Raw genomic sequence first — 23,868 nt, forward strand, 5'->3', positions numbered from 1 at the left:
CCTAATGTTTCTTGACTTGTTAAGTAGGTTGAATTACAATTTGTCTATTATCATGGTTGTTGTTTGCTTTTGTTTACTTGTTTCAGGGTTTGAAGAAGAAAGCGAGAGATAGTTGGAGGGAGAAAGCAAGGACACCATCAAATGGGATAAGCATACTTAGAGGTAGGCCATCTTAATTGGTTCTAACCTAAGGAAATCTTCCATAGAATGTATTAGTTGTGGCTAGACCCATTATCGGGCTAGAGGAATTTCTTTGTGTACGCACTTATAATTTTAGTTAACCACAATTCTCTTCAATTGGTATCAAGCCAATGTGTGGAGGATAATTGCGTGTTAATTATTTTATAGTTTCTTACGTGGAGACTTGTTGCATAGATTTAAATCGTGACATTGTCTCGTGGAGTGTTGAGTCTAATCTCATCAACTAGGACAAGATGATCATGTTGCTCTAATTGTGAAGTATTTGACCTACGAATGAACCTCGTTGAAGAGAGATGGTGTGGATTGGTTGATGATGAGATTACATAAGTCAAGGGAACTGTCATAAAGGTGACAAGAATGCTCACTTGGAGCTCCATCTATCAATTTCATGAAAATAGATGAAATTTGTGAGTCGATGATGCAATAATGATACAACATAAGAAGGTTAAACAATTGTAGTCTTCAATGGTGTTAGTGTAGCCCAAGGATATGAGATCAATTCCATCCAGGAAATATTACATTACAGTATTTTTAAATGTGTGTTACTTCATAGTTACAGGTTGTGAGTCAAGGCCATTCAAATCAAATATATAGGACAACATAGATGGAAAGGAAAATGCATCATTGAAGATTACAGGAGCGACGTGGAAGGTTTGGGTCCTCGATTTGTCATTATGAAATCCTAATTTTCTCGTAAGGTCTACATAGAAATGAAGGGAGAAAAATTTTTCGTGAGGAAGAAGCTTCCATCACTATTTCTTCACATATATGTTGTGTGAGAAGGAGAGTATGATATTGTGCTTCATAGAGGAGTCAATCATCAAGATGACAAAGCTACCCATTGTTGTCAAGAGAGGTGAAGGAACAATAATTATTTAAGAGATGTTTTCATTTCTTCGACTGTTGTGGGGCTAGAAGTGAACAAGTAGACTTGAAAATATTATAGTGTGTACTTCTACAGTGCCGTAGTGGAGATACTTTAAATGGTGAATGAAAATTTCCTGATGCCAAAAGTGGATTTGTGATTTAAACTATAAAACTTGCGACATCTGAGTTCTCATCAGGAAATTTTTGGGCATCCTCCATCTCCCTTGGCTTCCTTGTTGTTAATATCTGGGCATTTCTGGGGTTCTCTGCACTTCCTCGTGTGTTGTGGTTATCTTAGTTGTTCCTCCTAGTTTGTCGTTCAACTTCTGAATCCTAGTTGATTCTTGTAGTTGTAAGCTAATCAAACCTTTGGCCTCCTGTTAATTCAATCAGTGTTTTAATTTTTATTTTAGAGTGTGGAATGGGGACTCATGCCAGAAGACAAACATTAATAGCAGCAAGTGAAGAATACATCTATATTTTTTGATGGAGATCATCATGCAGTGAAATCGTGATTCAAATTCTACAAAGTTTGATAAAGTAAATTATAGAGAAAGTGTGGTTCATTAAGCAACATGCTCATTCAAAATCTCTCAATATATTTGAAGAGCCTATAGTTGTGGAGGTTTTGGCTACCATCGTTGAGGTGACATTTAATGTGGAGTGTCCTTTGGATCGAGGAAGATAACTTCATTGCGAAACAGACCTGCATTCCACATTGCTTGACTGACTTGTAAATTGTGTGAAGTCACCCGTGGAAGAGTTAGCAAAAGGAGCCTGCATAGCCAAAGAGGAGCTTGTGTTGTTTCAAGGAGCCCAACGTAGGCACCAACATTGAGCCAACGTGTAGCTAGCTCATGGATCCAGCTAGAAGACTATGCAATGTTAAAAGCTCTTCGTTGGAAGCATCATAACAGTCTCCAGTAGATATTTGTGTTGGATCTGAGTGTTATGTTATCACAATAAATATTTAGCATTTTTTAATATTTTTTGGAAAGTGCTGACAGTTGTAGTGTCAATATTTAAAATTGTAATAAACAGGGAAAATTTCTTGATAACAGGGTTGTCAACTTTTTTTTTGGAAATCTGAGTAAATAAGAATAAAAGTTTGCATTCATTTTCCAAGTAGTATAAGGATAAAAAGTCTACATTGGACCCTCTCCATTGGAAATTTCTCTGAACAAGATTTCCCACGATATGTGGAAGTTCAAAACTGGACTCCTGGATCAAAAGATATGGCCAGTTAAAGTTCAAGGGTTTGAATGTCTTTGAAAGGAAGAAATATTGGAGGCTTAGGGCATATCAAAAATCACATATTAGCGAACCAGAGCATATCAGAGGTCCATGGCGATTCGGTGAATCGGTGATCGGCACATTGGCAGGCCGTGTATATCGATGATCTTATATCGCATATCTGCAATCGACAATCGAGAATCAGCGAACCAGAGAATGTGACAACCTTTAAAAGTTGTGATATGTGAGTGCCAATAGTGTTAAAACTATCGAGAAAGCGTCGATAGTGTTAACCAACCAGGGAACATCAAAACAGGTTAACAAAGGATTTTCATCGTAAAACCAGAGGTGGACATGCCTTTTCTCTCTCCTCTAGTGGGATGCATGGCAAAATATGATTGGTTCCGATAAAGATACATGTCATCCCATGTCAACATGACATGGTGATACAAAAGGACATGTGGCAGGAAATTTTGGCATTTTTAGGGGTCCTATGGGGGAAAATCAGGGTGACATGTGTCACCACTCACGAGGTGCCACGTGGCAATGATGATGACATATCGAAGATCACATATCAGAGGATGAGGAATATCTTAGCTCCAAATTAAATCCTCTTATTGGAAAATTCCGATGAGAGGGGGCTCTGATATTGGGGCTAGCACATGGTCGCTAAGATTTAAAGAAACTCGGGCACTAAGTAGTTTATAAAGAAAAATAGCCCCCGACAATGAACAAAATTCCTAGCACCTTAAGGTTAAGTCGGTGGTCACAACCCTTGATCCTATGGTAAAAAAATGTAGGAAGGGCTAAAGCAAAGGGAGCTAGGATAAAATCAGAATTCACGTAAGTTACGTTATAAAATGGGCTCTTATGGAATTATGTCGATAATAACTAGCCCAATTATATAAAAAAATAAATGCCAAAGGAACAAGTGCAAAGGGCTGAGGAGTATTGGTGAAACAATAAAGCAGAAACTTCTCCGATAAGAACATACAGAAGTGTTAGCAGATGGATGGGTCGACAGTTATTGAATCATAGGAAAAGAAGGGAATGGTAGTTTGAAATGGAAATTCAACAATATTGTGTGAAAATAACTACAACAATTCTAGATTTAAAGGAAGAGGATTGGCATTAACGAACAAATTTCCATATTTGAAGGCTAAATATTTTTCAACTGGATTGAAAAGGAACAAAGGAGCAGTTTTGATGGATTTTTTCAGAGGGACCTATTATGCTAGAAGAGATGCTCAAATTATAGTTTAGGGACCTGTTCTACTTTCAAGGGAGGTAGTTGACAGATATTTCTTTTTGCCTAAATACAAATATATTCTCCTATAGTTATTCTAGGGAATACAAAATATTTTTAAGTTTATCTTTACATACATGAACTTGAAAGATATTTAAAATATCTCAGTTTCTATAATTATGTGATGACTATTATTTTGCAAACTGTTATGTAAAACACTATATAAATAGTTTATGAATATGTAAACGATGTTGGCTTTTATTGGAAAAACACTTGTAGTCCAAATATATTTGAGAAATATTGAATGTATTCATAGCATTTAATGAGCAGTTAGTAGGAAATTCATGTGTTACATCTCCTTGTCATCATTTCTCTGTTATATAATTATTTGCTTCCATGTCTGAGAATGTTAGTTTATGAGATTGGATTTCCTTGATGCTCCTCTCTTAAATTACCAGTCATTAGTATTTGTTATTTCATTCAACTATAAACTTTGTTTCCTTCTTGTTCTTCTTTCTTCCAATTTCCCGAACAGTCAAAGGACTTCTAAATTTCATGCTTTATACAACCTCCTCATTAGAGTTGTGATCTCATTTGTTTAATAGTTGGACTCCATGCCAAATGGTTTTGAAGATCACCCAACCAATTTACACGTAGTCTAACGAGGCGGAGGAGTTTCCCAAAAATTTATGGAAATTCCGGTCATATTTAGAGAAAATCCGGCAAGGATTTTTGTAAATACAAGTTATAGTTGTTAAACTTCAAAATTTTAGGTGTCTTAGACGTTGATGGTGCTGAATCCATTTCCACCTTCAAAACACGATTCAAACACTGCCTCTACAAGATTTTTGAAATTTTTTTGCCCAGATTCCAGCCACTTTTGGCCATCCAAGCAATTCCTCCGCCTCGTTAGATGACTCCACCAATTTATCCCTAAGTATAAATTTGGCCACCTAAACTCAATTGCACAAAACCTTCTACTATAGTGACCATAGGGTAGTTGAGTTTTATGCAAAGATTCCTCTCTAGGTTGAAGGGTCAGATTCAACCTAAAACAGGTTCTAAGGTTACCTTAGGGTTTTTCCTTACAGCCAAGGTTTTCCTTGAGTGATAACATTTTGGTGTCGTTGCCGGGGAATGAAAAGCATATTTTTACCCTAACGATTTTATTGTTGAAAATCATATCTCTGAGGGAAAATAGAGATTTGTATTCCAGTTTGGCTACAAGATGTTTTCTTTGGTGACTCCACACTATGATCTGAAGGGTTCTTACTGATAGAGTTCTGGCTCATACAGGTGTTCATACTTGGAGGAACCTAGATCCAAATCCACCTCAAATTTTGTCAAGCCCAAAAAATTTGTTCAGGAAAAAGACTCCCAAGGAAACAAGTATAGTCAATTTAGAAATATCTCTCTCTACCTGCAAAACTTGAAACTTTTGAAGACTTAGTGCTAGATATTAAATTTTAAAGTAACTTACTCAGATCTAAGTCCGAGATTAATTTTTCAAAAAATGTTTTAGATCCAACAAATCTTAAGAACTTTACCTCTGGGTCCTCTATCCTGGAACTAGAGCTTTTACCTCGGGATTTTGAGATTTGGGCTCATTTTCAGAAATTGGAACAAAAAGTCAAGGAACTTCAAGAAGTTGCTACTAAATATATGACTTATCCTTATTTCATCCCATCTTTTTTTACCCTAACTACTCAGTTGTCATCTGGAGGTTTTCAAAATCCTATTCCATCAACTTCCATCCAACAATCTCATGTTGTTACTACAAGTTCACATTGTGGACCTATGGTTGGAATATATGCCCCTTTGAATATTGCAGCACGGTTCCATGATCTCCCATAGAATTATGGACAATGTCTTATTCAGTTTGATAGGATTGGATATTATACTGTTCAACAACATCTAAACATCCTTAACGATTTCATAGATCTAGAAGAAGTTGACCATGATTAATAAATTCTAGGAGTTTGAATGGTTGTTTATCTCCAGATGGGAAGTGAAGAAAAACCCATTGCAGATTTTGGCCCAGTATAATGCACTCAAAAGAAACCCAGGAGAATCTATACAATAATTCACAGTCACTTTTAATAAGATTTATAATTCTATTCCGACTAAAATTAAACCACCTCCTGGTTTAGCTTTATTACATTATCATGTCTTCTTTGATGTTGAGTTGTCTTATTAACTCTGTGAGAGAAATCCTACTACTTTGGAGCAAATTTAGAGTAATGCAATTAGAGTGGAGGCCAATTTATTGGGAAATAATGCTCAGTTGTGTTATATTCTTTCCACGACTAGCCTACGTAGTGAACTAGGGGGTTAGAGGGGGGACGAAGCCCCCCCTTCATTGTGCTGATTGAGTAGCGGGGGGGGTCACAGGGGGATTTGAGGGAGGTGCGTAGCCCCCCTTTACGGGGTTTTGGGCAGTGCCTTGAGAAAAAAAAATTGGACCCTATATTAGGTTGGGCAAACCTACCTATGGTTTTGTGCATGGTTTTTCGCGCATGGTTTTGGATGCGGTGGTTTTCAGTCCATGGTGTTGGACACGATGGTTTTTAGTACATGGTATTGGATGCTTTGACATGTATAAATATGTATTGTAACATTAAAAGGAATATAATGAAAAATCAAGCTGGTAGTCCCGATTTTTGGATCTAGGGGAAAATCTCTGTGTATATGTGGTTTATGTGTTATGCTCTCCCATTGTTTATTTTCTGTGTTTTAGAATTCATATGTAGGTAATTTATGTATGGGGTTAAAACCTACATTTGGTATCAGAGCTATTTTGGCTTCAAGGGGATGACTTTGTTGCTGAGGGGTTTCACTCGGGCCTGTGGTAGTCCCTATTCAGTGGGAGATCTACAAGATCGATTCTAGTGGTGAAAGAAGGTGGCAAGCAGTGGAAAGATAGAGATCGAGAAATTTAATGGTCAGAGTTTTGAGTTGTGGAAACTCAAGATGGAGGATCTGTTGGTGGATAAAGATCAGTGAATCGCAATAGATCCAAGTACTAAACCAACGGGAGTGTCCGATGAAGAATGGAAGAAGTTGGATCGGAAGGCAAAGAGCACAATACGATTGTGTTTTTCAGATTCAGTATTGCTGAATGTATCAGGGGAAGCTACGGCGAAGGCTTTGTGGGACAAGTTAGGGACTTTTTACCAATCTAAGTCTCTGGTGAATAAATTGTTCCTACAAAAAAAGTTGTATAACCTGAGGATGAAATATGGAGACTCAGTGACAGAACATCTGAACGCATTTTATACTATGGTAAGTCAATTATTATCTATTAATATTAAAATTTCAGATGAAGATAAGTGCATCAGTTTGTTGTGTTCTCTACCAGATTCGTGGAATAGTCTGGTTATTGCAATAGGTAGCAATGCAACTACCTTGCAGTTTGATGAAATAGTCTCATCCTTGCTGACGGAGGAGATGAGATGGAAAAATATGGACAGCCATAATGGTGATGCCTTGTCTATACAAGGACGGTCCCAGAACATAAATAAAAGTAAGTCATCGAGTGGGAGATCTAAATCTAGATGGATATCTAAATCTCCAGGAAAACCTGTAAAGGTGGTGTGCTGGAAATGCAGAAAGGAATGGCACTACAAAAGGGATTGTAAATCTAAAGCTCCTGACAAAGGAAAGGGATTTGATGATGCTCCTTCTGCAAAGGCGAAAACCACCTCAGATGAAGGTGGGGATGTGTACTTGGCTTCTTCAAGTACACATCTAGACCATGAGGCATGGTTTATTAACTCAGGTGCATCCTTTCACTTCACCCCCCATAGAGAGTGGTTCTGTGAGTATGAGAAATACGATGGTGGTGATGTCTTCTTAGGGGATGATAGGAAGGCTAGAATCGTTGGTCGCGGAAAAGTAAAGTTGAAGTTTCAAAGTGGAAGGGTTAGAACACTTCCGGATGTTCTACATATCCCTGCATTGGCCAGAAATCTAATTTCTGTAAGCAAGCTGGATGATGCAGGTGTAAAAACAGTGTTCGAGAAGGATACCTGAAAGATGGTTCAGGGAGTTCGGATTGGAATTCTATACAAGTTGCAAGGTAGAATTGTTGTTCATGGGTGCAACAGTTTTGTGGTTCTTGAAAGTGGAGTAGAAAATCTAGTGGTCTCTGCAGAGAAGAAATTGTTGTGGCATCAAAGGCTTCGACATATTGGAGAGAAGGGCCTTCGAATACTTCATGGTAAAGGTATGGTAGAAGGTATGAGTAATAGATCTCTGGATTTTTATTTCTGTGAAAATTGTGTATATGGGAAGCAGAATCAGGTGAGTTTCCCCTCTGGTGGTAAGAGGGTGAAACAAATATTATAAATTGTGCACAGTGATGTGTTTGGACCTGTGAAGGTTCCATCACAAGGTAAGTCTTTGTACTATGTATCATTTATAGATGACTTTTCAAGGAATACATGGATATATTTCCTTAAGAAGAAATCTGAAGTCTTTGACAGGTTTAAAGAATTTAAGGCTCTGGTGGAAAACTAGACATAGAAGAAGATAAAGGTGTTGAGGACAGATAACAGTGGACAGTTTTGCAGTAAAGAATTTGAATAATTCTGTAAGAAGTGTGGTATAGCATGGCAGAAGACTACTCCATACACACCTGAGCAAAATGGAGTTGTAGAAAGAATGAACAAGACTTTGATGGAAAGGGTAAGAGGCATGCTCAATGGTGCCGGGTTAGGACAGGAATTCTGGGCAAAGGCGGTGGAGACAGCATGTTACCTGGTCAACATATCACCTTCATTAGCGTTGGAGGATAAGACTCCACAAGAGGAATGGACTAGTAAGAAACACTCTCTTTCACATCTGAGGGTATTTGGATGTGATGCATATGTACATGTTCCAAAGGAGAAAAGAATCAAGTTGGATAGTAAATCTGAAAAGTGCATATTTATTGGGTATAAGGATGGTTTAAAGGGTTATAAGCTTTGGAACCCAGTAAAAAGGAAGGCTGTGTACAGCCAAGATTTGGTGTTCAAAGAGGCGAAAGATGTTATTAAACATGAAGTCCAACCAAAGGAACCTGAGAAGATAGAGTTTGAGCTTAAGGAGGAAGAATCAAACTCTACAGCAGAGGAGGAATCAGAAGATGAAGAGCCACAAACTTTGGGTGTGAGAAGATCAATTCAAGAAAGAAGGCAGCAAGAAGGGTATAGTCCATCTACTTTCTGTTCAATTTTTGCTTTATTTATTACTAATGATGATCCTAGAACTGTGAAGGAAGCAGTAGATTCAGAGGATGGAAAACTCTGGAAAGAGGTCATGGTTGATGAAATGGAATCTTTGCACAAAAATGATACATGGGATCTGGGTGGACTTGTTGGCTGGAAGGAAACCCATTGGCAGCAAATGGGTGTTCAAGAAGAAGACAAATGTAGAAGGAAAGATGGAGAAATACAAATCTCGGTTGGTAGCAGAAGGTTATTCCCAGGTGTTGATGAGCCTCATAAATAGGTAATTATATGGGCTCATTTTACCTCCTAACCTAGTCAAATCAATCATTCTCTTAGCTTATTGTATGATTTTCTTATTATATTGATGCTTATAGAGAGTTGAATTAGTTATTGTGCCATGTGGTCTAACATGTATTTAATGCAGATTATTGATGGATTTTGAGGTCAAAGTCAAGGATCCAGTGGACAAATGGCAGCAATAACTGGAAGTGGACAGAGGAGAGGACTTATAGGAGGGAATCCCCCTCATTTATTACTCCTCACTTCTAATTCCCCTTCATTTAGCTCAAAGTACAAGTGGCTGAATCATGCACTAGAAGGCAGTCGAGCAAGTGGAGGATGACTAATGATTATCTCAAGTTTTGGGAGCCAAGCCTCCCTAATTTTAAGGAAGTTGTTGGTAGCTTCATTTGTATAAGTAGAGAGGCCTAGGGCCTCACTAGGGTTGGATTTTTGCTAATGTAAATTCTGCTCAAATTTTGAGCTTACTATTTTTGTGACAATTTCATGTAATCTTGCTATTGTTTTGAAAATAAAGATGGAATCATTTTTGAGCTAGCACTGAGTTACCTCAAAGGGCTAAGCTCTTGGGTTAGGGCCCAATCCAAGCAGCCAAACTCCTCCTTACTTTTATTTTTATGCTTTGTTTCAGTTTGTAGATTAGTTTGCTATTAGATGTATTTCTCTTATGGCTAAGAATAGGTTGCTTTTGATGATTTAGTAGTTTGCTTCCATTTGTGCTTTCTGTAGCAGGTTAAGTAGTGGTAAAGAGAATATTCAAAAGGCTAGCAATATTTCCTTGGCCTCTCTTCCTCCCTCTGGGACCATGATTTGAGGCAAAGACTCTCTTGCTGCCCCAAAAACACAGATTTTCCTCCTTCATAGGACTTCTAGTGTTTGCAGCTTTTTAATAGTCCAACTTTGCTTTGCTTTAGATCTTCTTCATCATTCTCACTTCCTGATTTGCAATAGTCTTCTTTCATGCTTTCCTTTCCTACAACATTTCTCAGCATTTCCTTTCATAGATCATAGTTTAGATCATTTTTATGCAAAACTCTCTTTTTTTCCTAAATGCATTCATTTCACTTGTTGCTTGATTTCCTTGGTTTATTGTTAGTTTCTATGCAGTAGATCTCTTCCAGAAGTAGGCTAGCTTACCAGAAATCACACCCTCCATCTGATCCATGTGCTATAGGTCTCCCAAATCTCACCTCAATTCTGCCCTAGTTTCCTGCATTTTTCCATAGAACTACTTCCTCTCTCCTTGAGAAAACCCAATCATCTTTCTCTCTCCCGGTGATTCATGGTATACCTTAGGCACCCTAACACCTAATTCCAATCTTCACCCACCTTCACCCACTCTCACACACTAAAAACATTGAAAACTGCTCTCGGCCTCCTCTTGTAGGCCTCTTGTAGTTTCCCTGCTTTCCTCCTGTAGATTTCCTGTGTCCTCCTGTAGATTTTCCTGTAGGCTTTCTTTTGAAGGAAAAGTGTGGGAAAAGCCTCCAGAAGGCCACCTGAGACCTCCTAGGACCTATCCACACCATCCTACATCCTATCAAGTCCCAAAACCGCCCTTCAATGCCACCTATTCCCTGCTACATTCACACACAATAAATTACATGCATGTCAAATTCACATAAAAATACATAAAAATCCAAAAATATGTTTTTTTCTTATTTACTTCCAAAAATAGCATAGTTAGATGTTGTTTACTTCCTTGAGTAGGTAATGGCATTCCTTTCATGGTTTTCATAGGGCTTTCTGCAAAAGTATAATTAGTTGGTTAATTAGGGTTTTATAGGTTTGCTTTACATTTCAGTCTTTCTCCTTTCTGCAGTTAGAATAGCATCTGAAGAGTAATCTTTCTTTTCTTTCATCACATGTAGAGCTTCTTCTGGAATCCATAGAAGTTGGCTTGAGCTCCTAGTGATCTTGCACCGGCTGACCAAGTGACAACCTGCAGTGAGAACTAGTACTTGTGCATAAAGCACCAACACTTCCAAGTTTGTTACGAACTACCGGGTTGATAAGAGTAAAGTAGGCAGCCTATGAGTTGTAGCATTATTGCTACAATACTGGTGCTCGCCACTTTTTGGCACCATTTTCGGGGAAGCTTCAGAGTATTCTGTGATTACTGCTTTATTCTATTTCCTATTGCAACATTTTTCTAATAGTTTATTTCAGTAAAAGTAGACTAGTCATTCATTTTCCTTCATTTCTACATTTCCTTGCTTTCCTTTTCAATTCTGCAAATTTCATTTCAACAAGTGCATTTCAGTTAGTTGCAATTTGTTTTGTTCAATCAATTTCAGTTTCTGCAGATACAGTTAGTGTGGGGAAACAGAAACAAAAACCAACCAAAAAGATTTCCTTTCATGCCTCATACGAATAGAGATAACTCAGGAAAATTTTTGCCCAACACCCCCACTGCTTCACACAGCCAACCTTCTCTCTTCTTCAGTGGCTGAAATCAAGAAGAACCCTTAGGTGAACAGTGAGACATATTTGAAGAACCTATAGGGGAAGAAGAAGAAGAAAACATTCCTTTGGAGATAATGGCTGAAAACAGAAATGCTAGGGGGAATGGAGGGAGAATAGAGGGTACCTTTCCCATTCGTGAGACCAAAGGGGACACCAAAATGAAGAATATAAGCCCTTCCGCCCTACCTCATTTCCATGGGCTGACTACAGAATATCCTAACACCTTCTTGTTCGAGTTTGTTGTCATCTATCGAACTTATGACTATGCAGAAGATGAGCAAAAGTTGAAATTGTTCCCTTCTACTCTCAAGGATGCAACACTGCGCTGGTTCATGGGATTACCTAGCAATAACATCACAACTTGGGCTCAGATGCAGCAAGTCTTTAACAACAAGTATCGAGACTATTGTAGGTTCAAAGACACTAAAGAAGAAATCTTCTGAATGACCATAGGAAGTGATGAGTCCCTAGAAGACGATGAAGAGAGGTTCCAGCTCAATTACAAAAGTGTCGGGTGTACACTTGATCGTGAGTCTTTGAAGTTAGTCCTGATCAGAGGAATTCGGGAAGATATTTTAGACACCCTCCATCTACTAGCTGGGGGAGACATCTACCAACTATCCTATCAGGACATAAAGACTATTTTCAGAAACCATTCTAGAGCAGCCAGAAAGAAAGGGAGGGTAAGCCAACCCATAGCCAGTACCTCTTCCTCCAACTCATCCATTAAAGGGGAAATTGGAAAAATGCTGGAAGACTTCAAGAGTGAGATGCTGTAGACTCTTGCCATGCAAATGGATACCTTACATATCAAAAGAAAACAAGAGGAAGCAGAGAGGGCTTTGGCCATTTTTTTCCCTAGATGCACCAGGAGGCATCCTAGGAATGAATGCCCATTGAACTCTATAGAGGTTTGTTTAGTCTGTGAAGAAAATCATTCTACAGATAAGTGCCCTTCCTTGCCTAGACTTAAAGCTGTATATCAAGGGGCTGAGGGAGTCACTAAATAGCTCTATTACATAAACCAAAGAATGTTGCATGGACCTAGACCATACCAGCAGGGGATGCAAGGGACATCTCAGGCATACTACAACCCCAACCAAGTCACCTCCATACCTTCTTGGGGCCCTCCTATTCATCCTTTCTAGTCCACGCCTCCTCCTTCGTCCTTCACATCTCAATATCATGCCGAAATAGCCACCCATTCATTTCAATCCTACGCTCAACCACAACCTCAGTGGAATGCATTTAATTAGGGGTGGAGGCCCCAATACAACCCTCTTCCCACTCTTTTGCCTCTACCACCTTCCCAACCACAACCATTACCTTCTGCTCCACCAAAGCAACCCCAAATGCCTGCCCAACCAAATCCGAACCTAAACAACAAATAGGCTCAGCAAGTGTATAGTGGGGAAACATCATGCCCAACTTATGCTATGGAGATTCAAGAAATTAACTTGATATCTGGAAAAGTCCTCCCAGATAGCCAGCCTCCACCTTAGGAGGTTGAGGAAGATAAATAAGAAAGCGAACCTAAATCAAATCCACCCTTTCTCGAGAGACTATCTATGACAGTCCAGCCTACCCTAGAAGAGACTGAACTCCTGGGAGAATTGAAACATTTATGTGTAAAGATACCACTTCTCCAAGCCATAAAATATGTGCCTATCTACAATAGGTTGATCAAAGAGAAGTGCTTTAGGCATCCAGGAAGGCGCAAGAGAGATGCCCCGACCATCAATGTCATAGGACAACTATCCGACCTGATGTTGGGGTAGGTAATCTATCCAAAATATCTAGAACCTGGAAGCCCAGTAGTTGATGTCCACATCAATGGCACGTTGATCCTGCATACCTTGATTGATCTGGGCACTACCATTAATGTGATGACAAAGGACATAATGCTCAAACTTAACCTCCAAGGCTCCTTGAGGAAGACCATGATAGTGCTATAGCTAGCAGACTGCTCCACAGTGACCCCTGAGGGGATTGTGGAAGATTTCATTGTCTCCATTGATTCTTGGGAGTACCCTACTGATTTCTTAGTTCTCCAGCCAAAGGCAAAGCTCACTGGGTATCCTCTCATTCTAGGAATACTCTAGTTGGCTACAGCCGATGCCTACATCAGTTGTCGAGCTAGGAACATGACCATAAAGAATGGGCACATGTCCAAGTAGTTAATCCTATATCCTCCTGCCCAACCCTTGATATAACATGATCTACCTCTCTGGTTGGAGGAGGAAGATGAGGATGAAGTTTTTTTTGCACCACTTTGTGCATTAGAAATTGCCATGGGGGGGAAATAGCAAGATGAGGATGATATGATTGAAAATTTGATTCAGAATCCACCTCCTAGTGCATCACCATTAGAGGACATACTAAGAGAAACTCAAAACAACCCCTCAACTGATCTCTGTGCAGCCGACTCCACTTCTCTCCATGTTAAGAATATAGACTTTGGCCCAGAAAGAACATTGAAAATCAATTCATTCTTATCCACTTCCCAGGAGAAGGAACTGTGCAGCCTAATGAGAAAACATCTAGATGCCTTCGCCTGGAGTTATAAGGAGATGAAGGGAGTGCACCCTTTAGTATGTACTCATCATATATACATCAAGGAAGATTGCAAACTAGTCAGGTAGCCTCAAAGGAGGATGAATCCAGCACTTAAATATATCGTTAAGGAAGAACTGCAGAAATTGCTTGATACAGGATTCATCTATCCCATCTCTGACAGTGAATGGGTCTCTCCTTTGGTGCTTATGCCAAAGAAAAATGGTAAGTGGAGAATCTGTGTCGACTATCGAGAATTGAACAAAGCCACTAAAAAGTACCATTTTCCTTTACCTTTCATAGATCAAGTGTTAGATGGTCTGGCACGGAAAAAGTTTTTCTCCTTCCTAGATGGGTTTAGCGGGTACAATCAGATTTAAATTAGCCCAGAAGACCAAGATAAGACCACTTTCACTTGTCCTTGGGGTACTTTTTCATACCGGGTCCTTCCTTTTGGTTTGTGCAATGCTCCAGCCACTTTCCAAAGAGCGGTATTGAGTATATTTTCTGAACTAGTTCATGATGCAGTAGAAATATACATGGATGATTTTACTCCTTATGGTTCTGACTTTCAGGAAGCTTTATCTAACCTAGGAAAAGTTCTAGACAAGTGTATTGAGATGAACCTATCCCTCAGTCCAGAAAAATGTGAATTTTTTATGACTGAAGGGACCATGTTAGGTCATGCAATATCTCAACAAGGACTGCAGGTGGACCCCAACAAAATTGCCATCATCCAAAGGGTCCCACCTCCTCAAAAGGTGAGAGATGTCAGAAGTTTCCTAGGCTTAGCTGGATATTACAGGAGATTCATTAAAGATTTCAGCAAGCTAGCCTCTCCTTTGTTTGGCCTCTTAGGCAAAGATGTTGAGTTCATATGGTCAGAAAATTGTCAAGAAGCCCTAGATACCTTGAAGAGAAAATTAGTGACTGCCCCAATTCTCAGAGGCCCAAACTGGGCCCTACCTATCCACATTCACACAAATGCCTCGAACAAAGCAATAGGAGCAGCCTTAGGACAAACTGATGAAAAGTTATTTTATGCCATATACTTTATAAGCAAAAACTTATTAAAGGCAGAGTTAAACGATACAGTGACCGAGAAGGAACTCCTAGCTGTCATGCATTCCTTAAACAAATCTAGACATTATATCACAGGCTATCAAACCTTTGTGCACACTGATCATGCTGCAACTAGATATTTAATGAACAAACCAGAAGTAAATGCTCACATTATTAGATGGTTGTTGTTACTGTAGCAGTTTGATCTGACCATTATTGATAAGCTTGGTAAAGAAAATGGTGTTGTTGACTCGTTGTCTAGAGTAAATTTGCCTGTAGGTGAATAAGGAATGGTGGATAACCAAATTCCAGATGAACATCTGTTTGCTATATCAGTACTCTCTCCATGGTTTGCTGATATAGAAAACTACTTGTTTCAGCATAGTTCCCACCACACCTATCCACAAAAGAGAAGAGAAAGATAGTAAGGAAAAGCACCCCCTTCACCTAGATTAGAGGAAATCTCTTCAAACTTAGCCCAAATCAGATCTTGAGAAGATGTGTCAGGGAGGAGGAAGTTTTTGACATCCTCCTGACCTGTCATGACGAGCCTTGTGGAGGTCATTTTGCAGTAAAAAGAACTGCCTTCAAGATATTGCAAGCAGGCTACTACTGGCCCACTCTTCATCAGGATGTGAGGAGATATACAAGCCAGTGTGATCGGTGTCAGAGGATGGGGAAACCTACTCCAAAGGATGAGATGCCCATGCAACCTCAAGTGACCTTTGAGCCATTTGAGAAGTGGGGCATGGACTTTGTGGGGCCTATTAGCCCTCCTTCAAAGCAGAAACAATACATCATTGTGTGCACCGACTACCTGACAAAGTGGGCAGAGACAAAAGCAATCAAAGTAGCAATAGAGGAAAAAGTAGTTGAGTTTTTGAGAGAAAACATATTCTACAAGTTCGGGTATCTGAGAGAGTTGGTCACAGATCAAGGTAGTCAGTTCACTTCCAACCTGATTGAAGACCTGCTCACACATCATAAGATCAAGCACAGGACTTCCACACCTTACCATCCACAAGCCAATGGGTAAGTGGAGGTCACTAACAGAGCATTGAAAGGGATCCTAACCAAGGTAGTAAGCAGCAGTAGAAAAGACTAGGTGGATAGATTAGTTGAGGCCACTTGGGCCTACAACACCACATGGAAGACCACCATTGGATTCACACCCTACGAACTGGTCTATGGGAAGAAGGCTTTGCTATTAACAGAATTTGAGTTCAATACACTAAGGATGGTAGCTCAGCTGGACCTGGACCTCAGCCATGAATAGAAGGAGAGATTACTTTAGCTCAATGGATTGGATGAATACAGATTGCAATCCCTTCTCCATACAGAGGTAGTTCAGCTTCAGAGAAAGATAGGGCACGACAAAAATATCAAGGAGAAGCAATTCCAAGAGAGAGATTGGGCACTACTCTACGATTCAAGATACAAGGATTTCAAAGGAAAGTTGAGGACAAGATGGCTGGGAACCTACATTGTGGAGAAATGCAATGAAAATGTTTCAATTTTGATCAAAATCATTGATGATGAAGACATCCCCATGCTTGTCAATGGACATCGGTTGAAAGTCTACAAGAAACCCCTCTCTAAATGAGAGTTCATCAAAGGTTTGAATAAAACAGTGATGGTAGTGGAGCATGTCTTAACTTCCACTTCACCCACTCACTAAAGAAAATAAGGACTCAAGCGAAAACCTCCATGAGGCGCTTGAATCCCATCATTGGGATGAAAATCTCTTCTAAGGTGACCCAGTGATGTCAAAAAAAAAGAGAAAAATAATAAGACCCCTAGGTGAAAACCTACTTTAGGGGTTGTTAAGTCCCTATAATACTAGTGATGCCCCCATTAATATTGTAGTTGTATCCCTTATTAATATTGTTGTGCCCCTATTTTCCCCATATTGTTATTACTATGCCCCATAGAATCCCTCTATTGTTATTTTTGTGCCTTTATATTATTATTGATAGGTCGGCTTGGTTATATTGTGACCCCTTAGACTCCTATATATAGAAAGGAGGTTTTGTCATTTGAATCATCCAAGAATTGTTCATTTGTGAAATGTAAAGGAGGTTGCCCCCTTGAAGAGGCTGAATTCTAAGGCGTTCAACTATCTTTTCTATCTTTTTGTGAGCTGGTTTCATAACATTTGGTATCAGAGCTTTGGATTCTAGGGTTTCGCTGCTCCAAATAGGTCATCATGGAATTTTCGCTATAACTATTTTTCTGCAATGTTTCAGAAGCGAAACAAAAAAACCATTTGAGATGAAATCATGCTGAACCTCAGGTCCGAATTTCAGAACTTTTTGCACTATATTTACATAGATATGATATGAGGAATTTGGCCTTTATGCAAACTCCTAAATTACATTCCAAACAGGTGACAATGGGAAAATCGTCATAACTTTTGTTTCGAGCATCAGATTGAAATTTCATAAGAAGTTACAGAAAGAGGATGGACTGTAGTTTCCTGTATATATTTTTCAGATACTAAGGTCAAAACAGTGACACGTGGAACTTCATACAAGTTCGCTCTTCTGGAAAGGTCTATAATCAAGTCATCTTGCGAGATTGTGCATAACTCTGCCTTGGAGAATCTAAATTCGATTAGACTGGTGGCATTGGAAAGAGGACATAGAGGGCTACTGCAGGTCGCAATTTCAGAATTGGATGATCCGAAATTACAGAGATACATCAGATTCAATATCAAGCTCCTACAAAGTGAAAAAAGGTGTGTAGTTTTTTTTTTAATTTTTGCATAAGCTTTGTTTGAAAAATTAGTTTGAAGGAATTCAAAGGGCATAGGAGAGCATTATTATCGGTAATTAATGCCCCGAGGAAAGAAAATCCAAACATTTAGTAAGAACCTGAAAGCTCTAGCATGACTCATGAAGCAGAGTAAGAAATACAACATGATATATCAAAATTACGAGACCAAGTGCAACAAGTGTCACTTGCACAAAAAGTAACAAAATCTAAGATGGATGGTTTAAAGAAAGATGTAGAAGCTAAGATGGATAGTTTAAAGAAAGGCGTAGAAGCTAAGATGGATTGTTTAAAGAAAGGCGTAGAAGCTAATATGGATGGCATGGAAGCTAAGATGAATGGCATGGATGCTAAGATGAATGGCATGGACGCTAAAATGGATGGCACAGATAATAAGATGGAAGAATTGAAGATAAATTTGAATAAGTTGCTACAAGAAATGGTCACTAATGGTGAACGGGTAGTAAAGGAAACTCATGATGAGAACAAAAGAAATGTTAATCATGATTTCATAGACTCTAGTGTTGGATCGAAGACCCACCATATTCCAAAAATCAATATGAGGAAGTTTGATGGCAAGGATCCCACAACATGGATACTACAGATGGAGCAATTTTTCGATCTCAATAATGTGAAAAACACACAAAAGGTACGTATTGCAACTTTATATTTGGAACCAAATAATTTTGTATGGTATCAATGGCTTTGCTCTCGTAAACAAATTATCACTTGGGCAATTTTTATAGAAGAAATGACAACACATTATGAGGATACAAAAAGAAACACTTTTTTTAGCCAATTGATAAGTCTTAAACAAAAGGGCTCAATAATGGAGCACATTGAGGAGTTACAAAAATTGAACATAAGGGTAAAAAATATTCCAGAGGAGCATAGGATTGATGTGTTCATAGGGACTTTAAAGGATAATATCCAACATGATGTTTGCCTTTGGGAACCTAATTCATTAGAGAAGGCATTCAAGTTAGCAAGAAAAATGGAAAGCAAAATTATGGCAACCAGGAAGCATACCACTCACAACTATAAATATGGAAGTGTTGTTTCCCCTAGCCTTCCACAACCTATAAGGTTGACACCACAACAATTGGAAGAAAAAAGAGCAAAATGGCTTTGTTACAGTTGTGATAACAAATACACTAAAGGTCATAAGTGTGTTGAGAAGAAATTATTCTACATAGATTGTGAAGAAGAAGAAGAAAAGGAACAAGAAAGGTCAAAAGACGAGGATATTTTCCAGGAACAAAGCCTAGATAAAGAAGAAATGAATCCGACCATATCTTGTAATGCATTGGCTAGAATTACCACTCCTCAAACCATCAAGATAGAAGGACAAATCAAGAAGAAAAAGGTAATAGTGTTGATTGATTCAGGAAGTACCCACAATTTTATTCATTGTAAGATAGCAAAAGAATTGAATTGCTTCCTATATCCAGCACCAGAGTGTCAAGTGATGGTTGCAAATGGAGGAACGATAAACTGCTCTGGAAAGTGCCATAATATCAAGATATCCATGGGAGAATATGTATTGAATATCCCAATGTTTTCCATTCCAATGGGAGGTGCTGATGTTGTACTAGGAGTCCAATGGCTACAATCCTTGGGTACAATAGCTTTTAACTTTCAAGAACTTTTCATGAAATTTTATGCGAAAGGAAAGGAAGTTGAATTAAGGGGTATTGCAGGGAAACCGGGAAAGATAATAAGCTCTAACGGTATGACAAACCTTCTAAAAAAGTAACAATGAGGTGTAATTGCACAATTATGTTCGCTAGATGTTTCCACATCAAAATCATCTATTTCTCCAGATCTCCAAAAAGTCTTGGACAATCATTCCAAGGTATTTGAGACTCCCAAAGGTCTCCCACCTGTTCGTGATCATGGTCATGCTATTCATTTGATTCCAGGAAGTGTTCCTCCAAACATCAGGTCGTATAGCTATCCCTATGCCCAAAAGAGTGAAATTGAATGTATGGTTACAGAAATGCTTGAGGCTGGTATAATTCAACCTAGCCAAAGTTCTTTCTCTGCTCCAGTAGTATTGGTGCACAAGCAGGATGGATCATGGCGCATGTGTCCGGATTATAGGGAGCTCAACAAGCTCACTATTAAAGATAAGTTTCCCATTCCTGTCATTGATGAATTATTGGATGAATTGCATGGATCAATTTACTTCACCAAGTTAGATCTTCGTTCAGCATATCACCAAATCAGAATGAAGACTCAAGACATTCTGAAAACAGCATTTAGAACTCATGAGGGTCACTATGAGTTTTTGGTCATGCCTTTTGGCCTTACCAATGCACCTTGATGAATTCCATTTTAAAACTCTTCCTTAGAAAATTTGTGTTAGTATTTTTTGATGATATACTAATCTACAGCAAGTCTTGGAAGGATCATGTTGAACATGTTGACAGGGTGCTACAACTATTGGAAGAGAAACAATTATATGCAAAAATATCCAAATGTTTCTTTGGAGTACAAGAGGTGGAATATCTGGGTCATATTGTATCTCATGGAGGAGTTAAGGTAGACCCTAGCAAAATTAAAGCCATTAAGGAATGGGAAATCCCCACATCCATAAAGAATTTGCGAGGATTTCTCAGGTTGATAGGGTATTATCGCAAGTTGGTTAAGAAATATGGGAAAATAGTAGCACCTCTAACAACATTGTTGAAGAAAGATGCATTTTTATGGACTCCAGAAGCAACAAAGGCCTTCAAATATCTTAAAGAGGCAATGTGCCAAGCACCGGTCTTAGCTACACCAGAATTCAATAAAACCTTTATTGTGGAATGTGATGCTTTCGGAAATGGAATTGGTGTTGTTTTAATGCAAGATGAAAGACCCATTGCTTTCGAAAGTCGTCCAATCAAGGGAAAGTATTTACACAAAGCTATTTATGAGAAGGAAATGTTGGCAATACTACATGCACTTAAGAAATGGCGACCCTACCTAATGGGAAGACACTTCAAGGTAAAAATGGATCATGATAGCCTTAAATACTTTTTAGAACAAATATTATCCTCTGAAGAACAACAAAAATGGGTCACAAAGATGTTGGGTTATGACTTTGAAATCATATACAAAAAAGGGAAGCAAAATGTTGTGGCAGATGCACTCTCAAGAAAGGATGAGGATGTGGAAGCATTGTTGTGTGCCATTTCTATTATCCAACCAGAATGGATAAACGAGGCAAGGAAGGAATGGAAGAATGACGAAGAAGTGTGGGAACTTATTTGAAAGTTACAACAAGATTCCAATACATCTGATACATTTCGCTGGAAAAATGATTCGTTATGGTAAAAATATCGCTTGTACCTCTGTAAGAATTCCCAACTCAAACAAAAGATTCTTCTGGAATTTCACACTTCTCCCTTAGGATGGCACTCAGGATTTTTAAAAACTTACCACAGGGTTAAGAAGGATTTTTTTTGGATGGTCTTAAATCGGATATTCAAAATTTTGTGGCGGAATGTTTGGTATGCCAACAAAATAAAGCTGAAACAATTAAGACACCAAGTCTATTACAACCTTTATCCATTCCAAGCAAACGTTGGGAGGAGGTTTCAATGGATTTTATCACAGGTTTACCCAAGTCTGAGGGAAAGAGTGTTATCATGGTGGTAGTTGATAGACTTACCAAGTATGCACGCTTTTGTGCATTATCACATCCATTTAAAGCCAGTACAGTTTCTACGGAATTTATGGAAAAAATTCAAAAGCTACATGGAAACCCAAATATTATTGTAAGTGATAGAGATCCCATTTTTACAGGAAATTTTTGGACAGAATTATTTTCTTGTCTTGGTACTCAATTAGCTCATAGCTCATCTTATCATCCTCAATCTGATGGGAAAACGGAAATAGTAAACAAATGTTTGGAAGGATATATTTGTTGCTTTGTATATGATAAATAGACACAATGGGTCAAATGGTTGCCTCTGGCTAAATGGTGGTATAACACTTCCTTCCATACTGCAACAAAAATGACCCCATTTATGGCACTTTATGGATATCAGCCACCATCCATCACATCATATGTAAGAGAAAATTCTAAGGTTCAAGCAGTGGAACATCACATCGAGCATCAACAAAAAGTTCTCCAACTCTTAAAGGATAATCTCGTGTTGGCACAGAATAGAATGAAACAATAGGCAGATCAACATCACAGTGAAATAAGTTTTGATGTAGGTGACTGGGTATTCCTACTACTACAACCATATAAACAAATGTCCCTCAAGCAAGCTAAGAAGGATAATAAATTGTCACCAAAGTATTATGGTCCGTACAAGGTGTTGCAAAAGATTGGTACTATGGCATACAAATTGGAGCTTCCTGCAGCTTCTCGAGTGCACCCAGTTTTCCATGTTTCATGTTTAAATAAGGTTATAGGTGACAAGCACCCAGTTCAAACAATATTGGCAGAACTTGACGAGGAAGGAAAAATTATATTGGAACCGGAAGAAGTCATAGAAACAAGAACTCGACAACTACGAAATCGATCCATTTCAAAGTATCTCATCAAGTGGAAGAACTTATCCGCTGAAGATTCGACATGGGGGGATGAGAATTTTATACAGAGGCATCCAGAACTACTCAAGCGTTGATGACAACACTTTTTTTAAGGAGAGGGGCATGTTAGGTCCCTATAATACTAGTGATGCCCACATTAATATTGTAGTTGTATCCCTTATTAATATTGTGTGCCCCTATTGTCCCCATATTGTTATTACTGTGCCCCATAGAATCCCTCTATTGTTATTTTGTGCCTTTATATTATTATTGTTAGGTCGTCTTGGTTATATTGTGACCCCTTAGACTCCTATATATAAAAAGGAGGTTTGTCATTTGAATCATCCAAGAAATGTTAATTTGTGTAATGTAAAGGAGGTTGCCCCCTCAAAGAGGCTGAATCCTAAGGCGTTTAACTATCTTTTCTATCTTTTTCTGAGCTGGTTTCATAACAGGGGCGCCCAAGGTGGGCAATTAGGGTGAAAACCTCTCTGAGGTGCCCTAGTTGTTTTCAAAAAAAAAAGAGAAAAAGGATAAAGAAATGATTTTTTTGCTGCATTGTAGGTTTGCAGGAGGACTACAGGGAGTAGAAGAAGGTGCCAAGGGGACCCTGACATTCATAACATCACCCATCTCATCTTCTCCACACCTTCCTCCATCATTTTTGGCATTTCTTTCACCCCACTGTAATTTTTTTCCAAAACTGTGTTTTCTACAAGAGGCTCTGTGTTTTCTACAGGAGGCTCCTGTAGGAATTACAGAGAGCCAAAAATGTCTACAGAAGGCAATTTGAGGGACTAGGAGAGCTTCATGAGGAACTTATCATCCCTCTTACCACCTTCAAGCCTCCTTGCTATCATTTCCAAGCTTTCATCACACCCCCAAGCATCATTTCTTTTCCTATCCAAGAAAAACACAGAAAAAAACAGTTTTCCAATATGGAAAAAAAAAAGGGAAAAAGGCACCAATAACCATACCTGAAGCTTACCTATTTTCCCTCCATCATGCATGACACCTTTGGCATTATTCTCGAGCTCCAAGCATAGAGAAAAGCTGAATTTTCAAGGGGAGAAGCAGCTACAGGAGCTCCTGTAGGAATTCTTGTAGCAGCTGATCCCATAGAAATCAAGCACCAACAGCAAGAGAGTGCAAACATGAAGGTTGAAAAGGCACCTAAAGCTTAGATCCAGCCATAGAAGAACCTGCACAAGCAAACAATCACACATTAGCTAATAGGGACAACATGCAAAAAAAAGGAAATAAATGCATGCAGCAGAGAAAACCACAGCACCTCACAGCAAATACACTCGGATCACAGGTAAGTAACTAAGTCACTCCTTTGTTTGCATTTGTGTAATTAGAAGTCATGCAAAAGCAACGAGATGGTTGAGGTTGAACAAGGGAAAGGTGGCCAGTTAACTTGGTAAC

The sequence above is a fragment of the Pinus tabuliformis genome, chromosome 7 (assembly GCF_031772625.1).
Source record: "Pinus tabuliformis cultivar Carrire ecotype Pingquan chromosome 7, CPIR1, whole genome shotgun sequence".
NCBI lineage: Eukaryota > Viridiplantae > Streptophyta > Pinopsida > Pinales > Pinaceae > Pinus > Pinus tabuliformis.